Here is a 22022-nt window from a genome sequence, read left to right as displayed (position 1 = left end):
AGGTGAAGATCCTGGTTAGAATAGATCTTCAGCAACCCATGCTTGTATGAGGCGACTGTGCCTGTCGTAAGAGATAATTAACAGATCGGGTGGTAAGGCTCGCTGACTTGGTTGATGCATGTCATGGTATCACAATTGTGTGGATCGATGTGCATGTCAAACACTGGATTGTCTGGTCCAGACTGGATACTTTCCAGACCATAATGATGTTGCTTGAATATTGCTGAGTGTGGTGTTAAACAACAAACAACTATTTACAAACTGAAAAAGTTGGAAGAATGATATTAGATGATAAATAGAATCTCTCCCTATGATATTTTATATCAAATATATCAGCACTCTACGATGAAAGTTTAAAACTCGGCAAGTCTTGGATTTTTTTAAAGTTTTGGTGTCTCGTGTTGACATATTTGATATCAAAAGACTCGGGTGAGATACCATCAGATGTGCGTTAAGTGTAGCTTGATGTTAGGCTATATAAGATAATACAGAACCATATTTTCACCCATTTGTCACTGATAGTTCTCAATATAGTTTAAATTTATTTAATGAAGAATCCGAAAGAGGTCACGGGTAGCCTATTCGTCTGTGCCGCTGTGTAGAATTGCCTCCTATTGACCTGCAAGAAACACGATGGCGGGTTCTATTCAGATATACCCCGATTAGGTTTTTGTCAGCACCAACACGTGCTCGTGGGTTTTACCAAAGTTGTAAACCTCTCAGACATGCATCACTTCGGGCTCTCCTCCCATCAAGCTGACATGTTGTAATGTGGCTGGTGTGCATGAACTTTTTATTGTATTGCAATTTTAGTTGGGAAGTGTTTTAACCATTGGAGCATAATACGTGTACGTTTAATTGTTTGATAGGCATCACTCAGACGTTGACGGATGACAAGGTAGACAGAATTTATGGATAACAACTTTATTTACTGTAAAGGCGACGTTTCGGAAACGATTCTCATACCATTGTCAAGTCGGTCTGACAGAGGTATACGGATCTATACCGAAACGTCGCCTTTTCAGTTGTTATCCATGCATTGTGTCTACTTCGTACGTGTTTGTTGTGGGAATTACCTGATATGAGTTTAGTGATAAGAATCGCTTCTAAGTAAGGTGTGTGTGTAGGGGGGGGGTGGTGGTGGGGGGGGGGGGGGGGGGGTGGCGCACGGGTGGCCCAGTCGTCTAAGGCGCCGCGATTCGCTGTGCAGAGTTGCGTCCCCTGGACACGCCAGAAACCTATGATTGTGGGTTCGAATCCCGGTTCGCCCCGATTATGTTTCTAGGTTTGTCAGCACCATACCCGTGCTCGAGGGTTTCACGGAAGCGGTAAACGTCTGAGACCTGCATCACTTCGGGCTTTCTTCCCACATTAAGCTGACACGCCGCGATATAACTGGAATACTGTTAAAAGCGGCGTTAAACCCAACTCACTCACTCACTCTAAGTAACGGCATGCCCATTTACAATAGATATGCTGCAGGTTTGGGGAGAAATACGAACTACACCAAGCGAGCCATTAACGATGTTATTACAAACTCACGCCTTTGGCAGGAGATAATACGTTTAGTGTTAGATAACTTACTTGGCGGGCTCTTCGTGTATGTTGTTCATGTTGACTGATGGAGGCTTCACGTCCGCAGGTAGGTTTCTCAACGCCGTCGGTGTGAACCCACTCACTGCCGAGAAGGCTGTTTGTAAGCCTAATGGTTGAAACGTTCGCTTGCCACGGCGAAGGCCTGTGTTCGATTCCTACATGGGTAGCGGGTGATATTGCTGAAATGTTACTCAAAGCGACGTAAATCCATACTCACTCACTGCTGAGGAGCTTTTATGTCTCATCCACGGCCAGGTTCCAGCACAAATCTTAATCCATTAACCAGGAACTATTTTAACTTCTCAAATGTCCTACAACTATTTTCCACAGGCACAGCTTTCCACTTCACGATCTTGTGAATTAGTAACGTTTCAGTTTATTTTCACTGATTAGTCTTCAAAGCATATAATAAACAACTCTCCTTCCAACCATATATGTAGAACAAATCCAGAACAATTTGGTAATAAGATGTTTATTAAAATATCGTAACCATCTTGATACGCACAGTCGCATATTTTGAATCAGATCGGTACCTTGCGACCGCATAACGAACTTATGAAAGTTATCATTGAATGAAGGAAACGTCATCGCCGTAAAGTGAGGAGGTGAATGATTGTTTTCCCTCGTAAGGGGCCTGTAAATAATGGTGTCGGGGCCAGGCAATCAAAAGATGACATCACGGTCAGAGATCCAAGCCGTTGGGGCCCACGATAGTACGAAAAACTTGAGTTAAGAACTACAACTAGTGCTAAACCTGATATTTGCAGATCGAGCGACTACTATATTTCAGTAGTGTGTTTAGTACAAATATGTCTTCTTTACATTAAGCCTCAGACTGAAGCTAAGAACGATAGGTTACCAACATTCCATGGTGTCAACAATACTGACAAGCCTCAGTGTTTTAAACATTTATCGACTTGTGTTGATATACTAGTATGTGACATCAAAAGATACTCATTCATTTGAATTCTTCTATTTGTATTGATCTAATGACTGGGTTGAAGAAATACGATTTATAACAGACATCGCAAAAAGGACTTGGTTTCACGTCGCAACATTGCATGAAAAACGTCAACTTGATCAGTAACAGTTTCACGGTCATACACATGTATTTCACATCTCTAGGACCCGTGAAGATCCGGGGTAGAATAGGTCTTCAGAAACCCATGCTTGCCGTAAGAGATAATTAACAGGATCGGGTGGTCAGGCACGCTGACGTGGTTGATGCATGTCATCCTATCCCAATTGTGTGGATCGATGCTCAGGATGTCAATCACTGGATTCTCTGGTCCAGACTCGATTATTTACAGACCGCCGTCATATAGCTGGAATATCGCTGAGTGCGGCGTAAAACAAGAAACACATCTCTGAGTGTTCGATCAGTCCTGGGCAGTAAAGAGAACTTGAATTATATAAGTAAAACATAATTTTAACATATCCAAATATTGGTTAGTGTAGCTTTAAGACGAACTAGCTGGTTTAGCACGTACTCGCCTAGAAACAATATATAGCCGGGTAAAGATAAGCTTTGGCACCTTAGTGGCCAGCTTCAAGGCGTAAAATCCTCTCGATGAACAACGTTTTCGATTGATCAGTAAACTTATTGACAATCGGCGTTAAAGGGATTTGATGACTTGCACTATATGCATATATTACCGCAAAAAGGTAACTGTGTTTCATAGTGCTGAAAATGTTATGATACTGAAAATAGCAACATAATATTTGGTCATTCGTCTAATCAGTGTTTTATCATAACAAATTCATTGACAAAATCTATACCTGGTAACAGGCGACAGAGAGACACGCCCTATCAGAGGGGTGGTGGGACAACTATATAAACTATGCCAATGTCGGACGTGACCAACAGTTGCGTTGATACGGGTGAGCCAGCGGCGGCGCTTTGGAGACACCAGATGATTGAAAACGGTCTGGGATACATGTATGTTGTTGTTGTTGACTCATAAACCTGAAGACCCATTCCTCGTCTTACTAAATTCCAAAGCTCCATAAATGTCCGTACAAAGAGAGATATATTGCTGGGTCCAGCAAATGTTCAGCCAAATCCCCGTCGGAAGGTTTTACCAAAATCCTTAATCCTGTCAAGGAAGACTTTATATATATTCACAGAAAGTATTTGAGACAAGTGGAATTAATACAACCTGCATTCTCAAAAAACTCAAAGGATTTGTTTGAATTTTGCATACACAGATAAGAACCATTGTCAATTCTGCCAAAACATTTAAATTTACAACTTTGTACACCGCTATCCCACACAAGGGAAAAGTTCATTCCTTGATTCATGGGGAATTTGTTCCTGAACGTGATCATCATAGAAATAGTTCCATGGCTATATGCAGAGGTTCGGGGCAAATTCCGTCTGGAGTTAACTGAGAAAACAACCTGTAAAATGTTGCCTTCCTCATTGATAACATCCATGTAAAGTTCGTGGGTAAGTCATTTAGGCAAGACCTTGGCATCCTCATTGGCACCAATCGTGCTCTCTTTCTTGCTGATCCGTTTCGCTATGCATATGAATCGATATTTCTTCTCGGATTGGCAAAGTCAAAACAAGACAATTTGGCAACGAAGTTTAACTTACGTTTCAGGTATATCGATAATCTGATATCGTGCAATAACCATCATAGACAATTCTCTTCCACTGATTTATCCACCTGAACTTGAAATAAAGGAGACCAGTGAGACCGCTCGTCTGTTTCACATGTAGATATATGCATCAATATTCAGAGTGACAAAATCTTTCACAGTCCCCTTCATGCTGAGCTATGTTCCAGCAGCTTTAGCCTTTGATGTCTATATTTCACAACTTTTGAGGGAACATTTCAACGCGAAGATTTCAAAGAGCGTCATACGACTCTTGCTCAGGAGTTGTTTGATCAAGGTTCAACATTCAAGACCTCAGTAAAGCTTTCCAGAAGTAATACTGTCCCCTATACCTGCGTTATTAAATCACTCAGGAAGTCGGTTCATATTGCTATATTCATATAAGTGTTAGCAACATTCAAGGTCTCAGTAAAGCTTTCAAAAGGCTTTATGGTAGACATGTGGAGGACATTTCCAAATTTGACGCATCAGTGATAAATATGATGTCCGATGCAAATCTCTATTTCGACATATATTCAGATGGTGTTGTTTTCAGGTGAATAATTGACATGCCTTCGCATGTTTTTGTGACGGGTGTCATGGTGGGGCAGGATATGCTCAACTTTTGGCGAATACCTGGTATCATCACTATTTGATAGTGATTTCTAAACACATGCTCGTGATGTAGTCGGAATGGTAGTCTACTCTGCTTTTAGCAGGGATTTCATATGAATATGGAAAGTGTTTTGTCGCTCTTATTCTAAAAGTCAACGTGACGTTTCGTCCCTGCATTTGGTAGAACATGATCTCCAACGATGTAGTCCGGGTCGCGTACGCCATTCAAATTGCCATTAACATCAATGAGTTGTGTTCTCCCATGAGTCGTGAGGCCACCCCATTCCATTACACGTCTTCTCCAAAGCTGACGATGATGAGTAGCTAACGTCGCCAAAATGTTCTTCTTGACGCCTGTAGACCCTTGCACAACCATCTGTCCCAGTCTTGTCTTCTGAACCTTTGATGCTGTCTACACCAAGCAAGGTGTGCCCGATGGTGACGAGGAAGCAAAATTGGGCGTATTGCTGGAAATCGGGCCGGATGTTGTGCTTCCTCAACCGGTTGCCCCCGGTTCTGCCACTAATTGGTCTCAATTCAGGAATTGTCCGAGCTTTTAATGTTGCAGTTGGTATCGATTCCATAGATGCACCAACCGCATATGGTTGTCCTCTTGACATGACGTCACACATGGACGACCGACCCGTGGCAAGTCAGAGTGTTGCCCTGCTGTGGATGACCTCTCCAAGGAGAGGAGGATACTGTGTTTCAATGAACATTAAAATGTCTGCCAACTTCGGTTTGCGCCATTCCTGTTGACGTTGATTTTCAGCAAGCCGTGAGCACCAGACAGCTGAACAATTATCATGTGTTGTTCCATTTAAAGCCATGTATGTGAGTAATACTATCATGATTCCAACAAACACGCAATTATCCAAGTCGTACGCCGTGCTTTGACATGCATGTGCAAATTGTGAATCACGATCTTAAAGTCGAGGAGATGTCTTCATAAGTATGTATTGAAAGATGCATTTTTATAGTTTTGAGAATAAATTTATTTTTATTGAACTTTATATGAAGCACAGTTAATATTTTCGTTAGTATATGTTGGTTGGTTGGTTGTTTAACGCTGCACTCGGCAATATTTCAGCTATATGACGGCGATCTGTAAATAATCAAGTCTGGACCAGACAATCCAGTGATAAATATCATAAGCATCGGTCCACGCAATTGCGATCGATGACGTGCATCAACCAGGTCAGCGAGCCTGACCACCTGGTCCCGTTAGTCGCCTTTTACAAGCATAGTCGCGTTTTACGGTGGGTTGCTGAAGATCTATTCTACCCCGGATCTCTACGGGTCTATATAAATAGAAGTTAGGTTGATAGCTGAGAAGAACATTTCTTATGACAGTACTTGCATGATTACGATGACACCTATTGTAAATAGTCACCAGATGGCTGAAATATTGCCGATATGACTTTAAATATTAACTCACTCACTCACTCACTCACTCACCTATTGTAAAATAAAAGAATTTGTCATATAAAATCTTGTTCTCAATTCTGAATTGATTTTCGAATGCGAATTAATTTATTGTAATACTTCAACAGTTATAATATTTCATCATTGTGTGTTATTTATTCTAATATTGTTGGGGGGTTTTAATAACAGGTTCGTGAAAATCTTCTGTCTATCGCTAAAGTCCAAGGTTGACAAGTCACTGTGACTAAAGGTTATCACGAAGAAGGGAACTCTCTGGTTGTTGGTGAAAGGAATGAGGAAAACATATCTCGTGTATCACCCATTCCGACCTTCGACGCCAGGAAGGACTACCTGCTCCTAGCAAGTAACAGAAGCAGACAAGGGCAACTCCTGGAAACAGGAGACATCGACGTCATCCACAACGTCGATGGCCACATCTCTTCTCCTCAAGTTGTGAACTGACACTATGTCTTGTGACATTGAGCTGTAATCTTCATGAATATTAGTTTGAATTAAAGGATTTTTGTTACCTAGCCTAAATAACCTTTTCTATCCATGCAATTTATCAATAATTATTCATTTTTATAAGAAATACATTTGCATAAATCATTCTCTCTAAAATTTACATATACATTCTTTAACTATTTGCAATACCTAGATGCAAAATTATTTATCCTTTCGGTATATAGGACAAACTAGACAAAATGAGTCTTTGGATAACAACTACTTTATTATACTGTGCTAGAGACTTTTCAGTGAGGATCCCTGTATCGTTGTCAAGCAAGACTGAATAATGAACATGGTACAGAATTATATACATGTATGGTGGATGTCGGAACAGTAACAACAATTAGCATCTGGTACTATCATATGTAGGTTCACTAATAACAACAGTGAGTCAGTGAGTATGGTTTTACGCCACTTTTAGCAATATTCCAGCAATATCACGGTGGGGACACCAGAAATGGGCTGCCCATGTCGGGAATCGAACCCGGATCTCCGGCGTGACGAGCGAACGCTTTAACCACTAGGCTACCCGACCGCCCCCTAATAACAACAAGGAATATATAGTAACAACATGATAGGCAGAGACCACCCGACGATTGACTGTGACTGTGGACGATCCTATGAAGGCGAAACATTCCGCCCTATTAACACCAGAATCAAAGTGATCAAAACGTCAGCCATCAAATCAGACAGTAAATCAGCCATCTCGCTGTGACAGTATAGTAAAGAAGTTGTTATCCATAAAAAATATGTGTCTAATTTGTCATCCGGCAACTTCTAAGAAATGCCTATCAAACAATTTATCGGCATATATAAATGCTTAACAGTGATATCTTGTTATTATGTAAATAATGAGGTAAACAATATGGTACAATGTTTCGATATTTGTCATAATATTTGTATCGTCGTTGTAATCAAATATCTTTACATACTATAGAAGATTATGTCAAGTAATTTATTCTTGAAAACAGCATCACCAAACGTTGAGATGACCCCTCTCACCAGGCGAGCTGAACCGGATTAAGTGTGTTTAGCCTAAAGAAACGTAAACAATACCACGTCCTAAACGTGCAATTCTGAACGTGCATTTTTAACAAGTAAAAACTGATGCAACTAAATGTATGGGCCATTATGCAGAGTTATAGAGAAATTATTTATCAACCATTACATGGTTTAAGTCAGAGAAATCACTCGCATCTGTGGATTCCGGAAGCAGAGTCTACAGATTTTTACGATTTCTCCATAATACAATCACAGCCTGTATTTTCCCGTGATTGAAACTGTCGTGAGTAAATGATGAGCAAGTTAAAATTATAAGTGAGATCGGCAGTATTTCAGCCACATTGAGACAAAAAGATCTTGAAGTGATATTAGTATAAGGACTGAATGACAACAATGGGCCACATACAGACACCATGAAGGAAAAAATGTTACCAAAGTTTTGAAACTAAAGAAAGTAAAATCAAAACTTCACGAACTAATTATGCAATATCGGCTTTCTGAAGGTACTTAAGGCTACTGCATAATTCGGACAATTAAAATGCGTTGCCGCACAGTTGTAAAATATTCATAACAAAATGACAAAAATGTAAACGACATGCCTTTGATTCCTTTGAAATTGAGCGTAAGCAACTCAGGTGAGACGTATTTATACGACAATGGTTAAACATTTAAATACACGGGTTAATACTAAGTCACCCTAACACATGCGTTGTAAAATTTTATACTTTTGTGAATTCGTAACAGTCGGGTTGATGAATTATTCAAATCTTTTACGTTAGAAATAAGACACGAAAACTGGTTCTCGCGAATGAACTGAAATCAATCCAATAAATTTGAAATAGCAGTAAATTGCTAATTTAAGTTCAAATATTGTTTCAATATCCTCTACTTAAACGTCTCGCTGTAAAACAAACTTTGCAAATCAAAACAGAAATATATCCATGCCATCGGATTCTCGTTCAATTCCAATTAATAAAAAAAAATTCAGTACCCCATTCTTTATCCATATTCCGTTTGCGGAAATATAAATGTCGTCTGCGCCGTGCACCTCGTGATCCCCGACGGAGATAACTCACGTGATTGACATGCGCAATGATGCAAACAATTTCTTCCGCCAAGTCAAGAGTGTCTATTGCATTGTGATGAACCTCTCTCAAGGTGTCGTCAATAGATAAAAGGATTAGAGGTTGCCCTGTCAATATGGGGCTTTGAGAGACCGATACTACGAAGGTTTTATTAGCCATTTACTGGAATTAGCCGCGACTCAGCCGAGAGAAGCTTGCATGTAATGAATATTGCTTCTCGTTGGAGCAAAATTATCATTTTTTCAAGGAGTTAAGATGGGAATTAGCTGAATTAATTTGTGGGCGGAAAATTACTTTCCCTGTGCACAAGAGGTTGGATTGAACTCTTAATTGCTTGTAGCGGGGACACGGAGAACGTTTGAGAAACGTGAAGTTTAATGTTGCTGGTAATATTTTGGTGGTATTTTTAACAATTCACGTAAAATGCAATAAACACGGTTTAGTCTTTTTAAAATACTATGTTTTAGCCCTGTTGTTTATTAATTAAACTATTATCTTTTGATCCTGATTGTTATAATTTCAAATATTTTTTTTCGTTTGTCGAACGTTCACGCGGATTCGGTTTGTTGTGGAATGACCAAAGGCATGGGAACCCCGCTATAGATATATTTCTTCGAGCACATCTCTTTCTTAAATCAGCTGTTCGATTAAACCATGTACTACCCACAGGGGAACGAATACCTATGAAAACATATTTTCTTCATGCCGACTGGCTTGTTCAAGCCAATTTTTCATTGTACGTTTTGTTTGCGTGACATAACAACGTATTGTTGCAAACAATGGTATTATCCACAAAGAATATTTCCCCTGTGGGCTACGAGCGAGTGTAATAACACATGTGTATATTAGTAATTCTTAAAGCTGATTGGTCAGTGAAAAATACCGTAGCGTCATATTACTGCACTGTGATGTCATCCATTGTTCATCACGTCAAAATTGATATATACGTCAAAATATTAAATTTTTTACGTCAGTGACGTTTCTTCAGAAACTTAATTCGGGTTTCTTCAGTTTCCGTGGTAAAATAGAAAAAGGTGATATATGGACCAGTCTACGTGCAGTCGACACAATGTTTGCCCCCAGAGAATCGATGGTCTAAGTCGCTCGCCGGAGTCTCGTTAACACTATTCGTATTCGGTCACTGAGTACATATAACCTTAAACTCCTCGCAACTCGTTGGTTATATGCATACGCGTTTAATTTTTTATTTTGATTGAACCCACTTTTCTCGTTATCACCAATAAGTGTTGATATGAAAGATTACAAATAAATGTAAAGTTGAATGTAAAGACAAGCAAATATTTGTTTGTATTTTTAAATTTTTGGTTTAACGCCTCAGTCAGCAATTGTCCAGCTACGTGACCGATCCATTTAGTCGCCTCGTACAAGTTGGTTATTGAGAGCCAATTCTAACCCGGGGCGGTCGGGTAGCCTGTGGTTAAAGCGTTCGCTCGTCACGCCGAACACCCGGGTTCCATTCCCGACATGGGTACAATGTGTGAAGCCCATTTCTGGTGTCCCCCGCCGTGATAATGCTGGAATATTGCTAAAATCGGCGTAAAATCATACTCCCTCACTCAATTCTAACCCGGAATCCCGATGGGAAATTAACATCCCTTCAATAATAAATGTACTTAAGATAAATATGTCAAACCTTTTCTTATTTTACTTCTTTTATTAAGTTGCTCTTATTCTAGAATGTTCAGCTGGTTATCCTGCGCATGTTCTCTCCTCTATTTCGCCAGTGTAAATGTTGAGGCCTATGTCGGTTACTGTAGCTGTATGCTATACGGTACTACTCAAAAGAAGTTAAAGAAAACACGACTTTTTCATATTATATTACTAGTCATATGAAAAAACGGGTGTTTTTTAACTTCCTTTGAGTGGTATATATAATCTGAAGACCCGGCGTGGGTGGATAATTACACGTATTATAAATGCATTCATATTCGATACGCTTGAAACAACGTTTTAATATTTGCCACCTTAGACTAAAATATAGTCTCTGAAATGAACATATCGTACAGAAAAAACAGTTGTTCAGTTATCTTAATAAAAATATAATAAAAAGGAGCCCAGTGATTCTCTTCATTTTCAGATACTGCAGTAATCTAGACTTGCCAAACATTATAGACTTCCATGGGCTGTAGTTGATATATTTGTATCAGGGTCTGTAAGACAGACTAATGCCACCTGTGTGATACACCAAACGTGTCATCTAAACTGCCTAGTTCCACTAGAATCTGATCACAAGTCTGATCATGACCATTTGCATGTTATTTGCTCATGTAATACGCGAATATATTTTGACACGTGGAATGAAATAATGTCGAAGAAGAGAATCAAACACAATTCACCTTCCGCCCTTTGTTATCTACTGTCATTCCTATAAGCCTCTTTACCTATAAGACCGAAACAGCATATATGGTGCAGCATATTTGATATTTGTAAAAATAGGGATTCCAGTTAGAAGTAGTCCCAAGCAACCTATACTTGTCGTACACGATGACTTCATGGACCGGGTGGTAAGGGTCGGTGACTTGGTTGATAGCCTGCCAACCTGGATCGTTGCTCATAATATCAATCACTGGTTTGTCTGGGTCAGACACCAGTATTTACATGCTGACGTCATATAGCTGGCGTTAAACATCAAACTAAATATTGCAGCCTCTGTCTAAACTTTTGTACAATACTGGATGCTACTTCTGAGAATAAATGATCGTCATTGAGAATGAACTCCATCATTGCTTCCTCACAAATGCCCCATTCCCGTATTTCCTCCGTCTTAAAACCTACTCGTTGTGATCCGACTGATAATGTTTTTCAAATACTTTCATTGCACGGGTTCAGGGATAAAACATTCCTGCATGTACTGAGGTTGTGTGTGTTCATAATTCAAGATGATCCTGTTAATAAAAAATGTAACTGTTATGTTTACGAAGTTTCTCATTTGAACAACTCAACATTCTTCCACTTTTGACCCCCCCCAAAATGTATACATGATAAAAACATTTTATTCACACATTTATTGAGTTTTAAGAATTCAAATTTTGTTAAACTTTCAACACGTGGTTTATCAATTATGTTTAACAGACGTAAGTTGTATATATGATATACGAGTATTTCAATATATAGCCGGATGTCAGTTGTTGTTTTTAAATCTGAATGCAACTTACCAGCTGTATAATATATTGTAACTGACGTGTGACACTTCCATTTCTGTCTGTATGTCAATAATTCAGGGCGAACAGTAAAAGGCGCTATGTTGACTTCACAAGCTAACATCACAAAGGAGTATTATAGGAAAGGCTGTGTCGCCCTGAAAATGTGATGTTTTCAAGAAAATGACCCCGGTACAGCGCGTGACCACTACAGGTGTCACCAGTGGGGTTTTAGGAGACGAATTAGGTAGCCATGGGGGGCCGAGTAGTTAAAGCGTTCGCTTGTCACGCCAGACCCGAGTTCGATTCCCCAAAACGTATGGCTCCGATTTTTGGTGTCAGCCACCGTGGTTTTGCTGGAGTTTTGTTCACTCACTTCTCGGGAGAATAAAAACGAATATGACAAAATGTGTCACTGAACAGATTTTATTTACATATGTACATGACTATAAAATAAAACGTGTAAATAACTAAAATCACTGGGTAAATATTATTGCTCCGTCCGCGTTGATGTACATCTCAATTAGCAGTTATCTCCCTTTGTATCTTCAAACAAAGCCAATTGAATGTATTATGAAATATGTTCTCATATTTCACAGAATATTTAAAAATATTTAAATTTAAGTATGACATTTTACAAATCAAATATATACATGCATTGCATGTACTTTCACAAATTTTGTTACTATAGAACAGAACTTGGTTACAGTTTATATCCTCGATATGGGCTGGTACAACAGACATGGGACCCTCAGCGAGATTATTCAATACTCAAGTTTAGTGTTATCTCTATAACATATCACAGTAGTGGATCGCTTGACATAAATTGTACACATGCAAATCATTATCATTTTTAATTGAGATTGCGTTCAGTTGTTTAAGAGAAATTTGTCGTTTCTAAAACCAAACAAAATCGCCACCAGTGTCTCACTTTGGACAAAAATAAATGTTATAATTCATCCCTTTTGTTAACTACTTTGGCCTCAATGAATTTATGAAGCGGGTATTTTTAGCATTATCTTTTGCAGCCATGTGCTTTTACTCAAGGCACAAACGTTATTTTACTAACACGAAATTTTGTATCTTTAAGAATGTTGAAGCCTTAAACGGTAACACGGACTTGCGGACATATTTCGATTCTATAATTAACTATGATGAAAACAAAACACTTCTATTGGTTTTAGTAATCATTATTATTATTATTATTATTATTATTATTATTATTATTATTATTATTATTATACCTGACATCTCATTCCAAATATATTCAACGGGGAATTATTCATAAATAACCAGGGTAATGGCAACTTGATCCATCATATACACAATATCGACTGTAGGAACAACAATACATTAACAGGGGACACAGATATACATCAGATGTGATGATGAAAGCCATGGAAGCTATGATGACACGGCCGAGAAATGTCCCAAGCACCCTGCCCTACTTGAGACAAGCACCTGCTCTCTCCCTGCACGGAAGGAAACCAACTCGGGAGCTCGGGGCCTGTTTCCCGACACAGTGAGTCAGGGACGACAACAACTTCAGGAGATTCTCACGATAGGGACGAGTATCGAATTCATTGATCTTAATGCGTGTTTGGAATATGGAACACTAAAGGATATTATTAATACGTTGTTTATGTCAGGGATACATGGTGGAAAAACAGATATTACTGATCTGAATTGCTGTGTTTAAAACGTTAGTACATATTTTACACACAAAGAATTATAATGCACACTTCTTAAATTTACATTTTTATATGGATCTTATCCCGGTTGGCCCCGATTATGTTTCTAGGTTTGTCAGCACCATACTCGTGCTCGTGGGTTTGAACAATGTTGTGAACGTCTGAGGCCTGCATCACTTCGGGTGTTAAACCAAAATTCAATCATGTATCTTCACTAAGGAGCTTACTATTTGATGATTTGGGGGTGTCGGCATTTGTTTTTTAAATCATCTGCTCCCGAAAAAAACTTGTCCTCAGGTTATCCAAGATTTAAAAAAACAACTACGGGATATTCTGCATGATCCGAAAAATAATGTGTCGTGGGTCCCCAACAATGTCTGAATCCTCCTTTCAGAGAAAAAAAATAGCTGCCAAAGTTATTTAACGGCAAATAAGAAATACCGGGGGGAAAACGACAAAACACGTGTTCCAGCCGGTATCAGCCTATATCATGCTCAGCCTGAACAAGATGCTGGAACGAGAAAGTGAAGCTCTCCTACAGCAAGGTGCGTATCACTACATATGATATTGGACATTATGCAACTGAAAGTGAGTTGTGTTATCTACACCAGCTGGTCTTCATATACATTTGTTCTGGGCAAGGATTGCTTGTTAATTTCAAGGTGACTAGATGGACTACCTAACGTTCAGCTTGGGCGTTTCTTATACGATTAACTTGGTACGTCTTTCCGTGTAAATGGTATGTTTGTTTGTTTGTTTGTTTGTTTAACGTCGCACTCAGCAATATTCCAGCTACATGACGGCGGTCTGTAAATAATCGGGTCTGTACCAGACAGTCCAGTGATGGACATCATGAGCATCGATCCACGCAATTGGGATACGATGACATGCATCAACCATGTCAGCGAACCGACCAGCCGATCCCGTTCGTCGCCTCTCACGTCAAAGATGTGAAGACCTTCAAACCCGGGGCTTCACTAGGTGTAAACACTGTGACCGTAGAACAAGACCTCATCACATTAAAGACAATTAAACTGGTTACAACAATGAAACTGTACATATGAAAGTACGTCCGATGTTGAGAAGGTTCAGAGAAGATAGATTAGGAGAGGATCAAACGACACCTCTCTCATACATTGATCTCTTGTTTGGACGTTCGTGATTCCAGTCACTAATTTCAAGCATCACTAGGGTCATTCAAACACAACAATCATTGATATACTTAAATATTGTCCAACATTTGTAGAACCTTAACACTGAATACATATTGACCTTCTTTTATGTCAAGGGCGAAGTGTCGCCTGCTCCACTATCTCCTCTCACACTGGCTGAAAATGAGTGGGGAGAAGGGGAGGCTCCGGAATACGGTTGTTGCGCATTTTGGATGTCAGTGTCCTGGCTAATGTTTGTGCCGTCTGCTCTAAGATCATGTCGGTCAGTCAACTCGTGGCCGAAATCATGTTGACTTTGAAACTCTAAGACTTGGTTTAAAAGATTAATGTAACGAATCGACAAACGGAGAATCTCGTTCTTGCTCAACTTCTTATCAGGCGGATGGGTCGGTACGAGCTTCCGTAATTCGGCAAAGGCCCCATTAACATTCTGCTGCCTCCATCGTTCCCGACTGTTGGTAAACATCCGCCGAGCTATCTTCCTGAACGGAGACGGCGGCCGATCTTGATCGCTGTATCGCCTTCTCTGTTGCTGCTTCTGTCGCAGGTCCAGAGGTCCGTCCTCACCCAGTGCAGCCGGACTCGAGTTGAGAAGGACGTGTCTTGGCGGTAACAGTGATCTTGGCATGCTCTGCAGACAGATGAAGCCGCCATCTTGAACCGACTTGTCCGTGTCTGGACTCGCGGGCGAGAAGACGTTGTCATCGACGTCTTCGTGGTCGTGATGAATCATATCATCGTCGTGGTCGTGGTGAAGCATATCGTCGTCGTCATTTTCGTCTGAAGTGGCGTAAGACATCCGATGGTCGTTCTCCTCGCTTCGGGTAGTGTCGGTATTATCCGAGTCCCCCGTTCCGTCATCGTAGCGGTCCCTGTAGACGATGAGCGCTTCGGTGTCAGTCGGAACCAGGTCGTACTTCATCGTGAGCTTGTGATCTGGAACAAATATAAAACTATTTATAATGGGTGATACTCAGAATGCCACGTGGTCTCTTGAAATAGTGGGACTGGGCTAAGCTATTGGGTGGGCACTGCTGGTAATTCTGATTCCCTTCCCTCAAATGACAGTTTCCTGGTCTTCTTGTTTAATTCTGTATACCGGTATAGCATACAACGAAGACCATCATTTCACAATGTCCTAGTTTCAAACATGGTATTAATTCCAATATCTGGACCTAAGAAGGGCCCTGTAAAAATCCGGTTAAGAACTGGTCTTCAGCAACCCATGCTTCTCCCAGGAGGCGGCAAACGGGATCGGGTGGTCAGACTCGCTGACTTAGATGATGCATGTCATCGTATCCCAATTGCGTAGATCGATGGGCATAATGTTAATCACTGAATTGTCTGGCTCAGATTTGACTATTTACAGACCGCCGTCATATAGCTAGAATATTGCTGAGTGCGGCGTTAAACAATCAAATCAACAAATCTAGGAGGAACATGGGTAGCAGACAGTGAAGCTTGGTCTTTAGGTAACTATCACAGCACACGTCATCACGTTAGTGAATGGGTTGGGTGTATTCAAGTTCCATTACGGCATGGAAGCGTGACGTGGAAGGTACGCCCAAGGTGACGTAGTAGACGTTTGGGGAAATAACTAGCACGGGTATGAGGATGACAGTCCAAGGATCAGAATCTAAGCGAATAATGGCTTAGAACTCTCAACCATCGGCTCCTGACTTCAAAGGGACACTACTCTGTACCGTGAGTTGTGGCGCCACGGGCCACCTGTTACACTCCTTTAAATCTCGAGAGCGGAAGGGCTGTGGTTCGATTCCTGGCCGCGTCATACCAAAAGACGTTATATAACATCGCTACATAAGTGCAATAATTTTGAAGGCGACGCTAAACCCCATTTCACCTCATCCACTTACAAGTAGCACTGTGTCATGGTCGAAACGTTTATGATTATTATGTGAATTTAGCCATGGATAAAACATTAAGTACAAGAGATTAAAAGCACGAAGTAATGTGAGAAAAACCTATGTACTAAATTAACATAAGGTGGTCTTGAAAAGCTGTTATTGAGTCTCTTGACACCGGGGTCAATCAACCGGAATCCACAACTCTCCCTGTAAACAGTCGACTTCACCTAAACCGTCCTCCGAAAGTTCTAAAGGCTTCAAAATACTCTCGCAAGTAGGACTATAGTTCCTGTTGTCCCGATACACTTGATCGAAATTGCGCATTCATTGACTTTCCAAGAAATAACAGATTCTGGTAAATATGGAACTGGTTTGCTTATTGAGGAGAAACGCAGATACTTGAAATAACAAAATAAGTCGGAACACACCTGGAAGAGATTGTATGTGTATGCATTAACAAAAGCCGCGGGGCATCATAGAACGTCCACGGTCAATGGTATTTACCAGCATTAGCCGTGGATTGTAATCCTTTTTACTCGAGATATATCGGTTAACGAATAGTTCATCCCTGTGAGTGAGTGAGTGAGTGAGTGAGTGAGTGAGTGAGTGAGTAGATCAGTGGTAGACTGGAATGATGTGTGGCTAACGTGGATTAGTGGGTGAATGCATTCTTGTGATCACCAACATTCATTTTCACAAATTATACCCTTGAAGAGACTCGAACGGTGACAATTTGAAATATGTATTTTCGAACTTTTTACCAACCAGCTTCAGAAGGTCGAAATAAAAATAAAAAACAACTTACATAGCTCGCTATTCTCATATGTTTGCGGTTGGTAGTTTAACTGGAGAAGTGCTAATGTTGCTTAAAATCCAGGATGTTTACTATTTTCTGTCAAGGAAGGTTTTGGTCTCTCTCTAAGAGGCAGACACTTTACAATACAAATACACTATACAAAAGAAATAGACCTGTGAAGATCAGGGGTAGAATAGGTCTTCAGCAACCCAGCTTGTCATACAATGTGACTGATTGTCGCGAGAGACGGGTGGTCAGGATCGCTGACATGTCATCATACCCCAATTGCGTGGATCGATGCTCATGATGTCAATCACTAGATTGTCTGATTCCGACTCGATTATTTACAGACCGCCGTCATATGGCTGGAATATTTCTGAGTGCGGCGTTAAACAACAAACAAAACAAATATGTCATAAACACTGCCAATGGTTACGACAGTTGCCTGACTGCACATTGAGAGAGTGACACAATGATAAAAATACTCTAGTTACCGGTAATGGTACATATTGTCAACATGGTGTATATCAAGTGATGGGTTCTTATCTAGTATCAATCGTTTTCTTATATCCCCCTCTCCGAATCGATAAGAAGGGGGCACATGATAAACTTATATAAACATACCAATTTGGGGAGTCGACCAAAAGACTTCAGCGGGATGAGCCAGCGTTCCTACCTTCGAGCTACCCAGAAAATGACGAAAGAAAATTCACATGAGTTTTCCAGTTTTGAAATTATGTTTGATAAACGTACTGACGCGTAGTTACAAACGATTATTCGTTTCACGTTTATATTCATACCATAACCAACACATCTACATGATCAACATACGCTTCTAAGGACAGCGTCATTCATCACCATAGTAAGATATCTATACACCAAGATAAAGCAAACACAACACCTTATTTATTGGCATACTTTTAGTCTATGAAATCTTATATTACACAATACCCTTCTCGACAAATAAAAACAATAAAACAAAAAAATCCCGATGCTGATTTCATGTGGAATAGAGCTAGCTAGAGCTGGCTAGACTTGCTTTTGTATACATATATAGATTTATTTTTTTTCTTCAGAAAATAAATATATTCTACAGTCATGGTGCATGGCTAACCCTGAACTACCATGCAACTTTGGGAAACACTTACATTTGTCAATGGCCTCATTACAATAAAAGTAATGACATCTGATAAACAATTGTTGGAAAAAAGGAGCACTGCGTGTGCTTCTCGATGGACCTATATACTTGTATACTTATACTTGTGTGTGTGACTCCACGAGGTTCGATTTCGGTTCACGTACCAAACCATTCTTTTGTAAACAAATGGTCTTTTATGTGAAATATATAGTATGCCATGCTTAAATTGCCAAGGTGTAAGAAAACGTATCTTTCATGTAATTGCCATGTACATTAACTGTCGGACAAAAGACATTTTCACTCGAAAATTGGATCTGGCCAAAATTACAAACGTTATAAAAACGGCCCCGGGTGAAAATAATTGCCGAAACAGTGCAAGCTTAAGGTCAAAAGCACAATTATAATTTATAACATTTCATGTATTCAAATGAAAATGCCAGCTCACTAATCGGCGTAAGCGTTTTTTACTGGCGGGAAAAAATACACTTGAAAATTGGATTTGAACTGAAACTGTAAACGTTATCAAAACGTTACTGGGCTGAAAACAGTCACCGAATCACTGCAAATTTAAGTTCCGAGACACAACTGTGATACCCGTGTCAAATACATCACCAAATACCCGTATCAAATACATCACCAAATACCCGTATCAAATACATCACCATCGGATAACCATTTCTTTTTTGTTTTATTTTTACCCACCATCAAACATGGGTGTATACTTTCTTTAATTGCAAAGTACATGGTTTCGGATGAAAAGACATAGATAACCACGTTTTTATAGCTACAACTGAATACCAGTAAACTAAGGAGCAAAGAAACTGTAACTCTCAGTTGATTTTATCATATGTTTGATTTTCAGTTGAAAATATCTTTTTATATAAGTTAGCGATATTATATCCCAAAACTGAGCAGTACTGGCACTAAGTCAGCACTAAAAGAATACTTATACATTGTTATAGGTTTCAAAATACAATTTCATATAAAACTTTTCAAAACTAAACATAATACACAACTGCTGGTGGGACAATTAGACATCTTATCTTTTAAAATCAATACATTTGCTTTTTTCGGCACAATTTAGAACATTTCAATGTATTCTTGTGATCACCAACATTCATTTTCACAAATTATACCCTTAAAGAGACTCGAACGGTGACAATATAAAATATATATTTTCGACCTTTTTACCAACCAGCTTCAGAAGGTCGAAATAAAAAGAAAAAACAACTTACATAGCTCACTATTCTCATATTTTCTCGGTTGGTACTTTAACTGGAGAAGTGCTAATGTTGCTTAAAATCCAGGATGTTTACTATCTTCTGTTAGGAGAAGGTTCTGGACTCTCTCTAAGAGGCAGACACTACACAATACAAATACACAATACAATTTGATATAAAACTTTTCAAAACTAAACATAATATATAACTGCTGGTGGGACAATTAGACATCTTATCTTTCAAAATCAATACATTTGCTTTTTTACGACACAAAATTTAGAACATTTCAAACATGCTAGAGGTCATGTGTTTGCAAATTCATTTCTTTCCCCAATCTTCATCAAACCGATTAGTTTCCACAAAATTACAGATTACTTGATGCAACTTGTTGCAGACATGAGTAATGGTTAGATGGACATAATCAAATTAAACAACAGTTCTTCCAGTCTCCAATTACATTAAAAACTAACTCGGTATACCATATTTTGCCCCTCGGTTTGTATAATATCCAAGTACTTAAAAAAAATAAAAATAACATTACCTCTTAGTTTTGCCTCCATTAACGCCGGGCTCTAACCGCGAGTAACAATCGTGTCGGTGTTATGTTATATTTAAATTCGACATCACTCTTTAATCACGTTGTTTGGGATACGCATCCTGGTGTCAAAACACAATAGATACCAAATATGATTAATTAAACTTTCATAAAAAATAAATAGAAACGCGGAAGTGTAATTAAAGACAGCAGAGACGTGGCGGAAGTGTACATCTACACATTATGAATGATCGTCACTCCCATATGCATTCAGTACTATAGGAAACGTGTACTTCGTATAGAAAACAACAGCGGTGTATACATTTTAAAAATGGTTATATTAGGCGTATTATTTTTGGTTTGCAGTGCTTATAACAACTTCTTAAATACCATATGTTAAGAATATACTTAAAAGAAAAATATATCAACATATAATTATTTTGAAGAAATTCTAAGGTTTGTTTTGACAAAAGAAAAGTATTGACAAATGATGTTAATATTTTACAATAATTATCATAAAACGATTAGACTCACCCAAATTGCCAAGATGTACACAAAACATAGTGACTGATATGCTTCAGAACACAGATGGCGCTACATATATGTATGAATCCGTTGTTCTCGAAGTCCATGGAACCCAGTGACCCGGACCTACGTTGTATCATATTTATAAGAGCATGGTATAAACGCGCATAATATAATCCCCACGTCGACGTTTTGATGTGTATCGCTAACTCTTTCATCCAATCAGATAAAACAACCAACATCTGAAGAATTAGTACAATTTCTTTTAAGTGTTGAGGTCCGAATATGAACAAGATTTAATGCCTCTTTAAGCTTCCATATCCCCTGGTAAACCGGAAATGCTAAAGCTTAATCCTAGGACACAGATTACCATATCGGAAGTGGACAAGACGCTTGGCATCGGGCTTTAAAATGATTTCCGATAATAAATTCATAGTAATTGTTTAGCTCTTGGACGGAAATATTTTCAACTTCTAAATTGTCTCTGAAAAGTGGACCCAGCGAATCGCCCTGACAGTCCGGCGCGTGCGAGGTTTTAGAACAATAGCAACCTCTCGCGTGCCATGATCGTAATAACGCGAGAAATGATGTGAGTTGAAATTTGGGGTCAAGACCGTGTGTGTTTCGCTTGATGAAAGGCAGTTAAAGACGAGTGAGCGAGTAAACTCTTTTGTGTTCAAATCCGGGGTTAATTCGTTTAGACTCCAGGATAGGTCCCCGCACAAGTGTTTATCAGCGTATTGTTTGCTCAGGGGCTCGGGGATCACGATACGTATAATCTAAAACACATTAAAGTACGGGAGACATGATTGGTAATTTATCATTCTTATTGATATTTTTTCTGTTCTTGTGCAAATATTTTGCGTGAAATGTGAAGAAAGTGAAATGCAATCTCGGAACTTGGACATTTCGGCCTACTGGAAGTCTTTGTTGCTAAGAATTAACGTTTCCAAATTTAAAACAAATTTCTTAAAACTCCAAGGTTTAAATTTGTTTTATACAATATTTATTACGCAATGTACCATTCAACAAAGCATGTATCACTGCCTTTATGTGCAGGTTAATGCGATGGGACGATTGAGATTGAC

At 39.3% G+C, this 22022-nt stretch overlaps 1 pseudogene; it reads right to left on the bottom strand.

The window, feature by feature from the left end:
* Nucleotides 1–12402: 12402 nt before the first annotated feature.
* LOC139479893 (uncharacterized) lies at nucleotides 12403–21041 on the bottom strand (annotated as a pseudogene).
* Between the last annotated feature and the right edge of the window lie 981 nt (nucleotides 21042–22022).

This window comes from Haliotis cracherodii, unplaced genomic scaffold (genome assembly GCF_022045235.1).
Source record: "Haliotis cracherodii isolate W230 unplaced genomic scaffold, xgHalCrac1.p SCAF_4, whole genome shotgun sequence".
NCBI lineage: Eukaryota > Metazoa > Mollusca > Gastropoda > Lepetellida > Haliotidae > Haliotis > Haliotis cracherodii.
The sequence above is the reverse complement of the archived record's forward strand: the minus strand, read 5'-3'. Positions and strand labels throughout refer to the sequence as shown.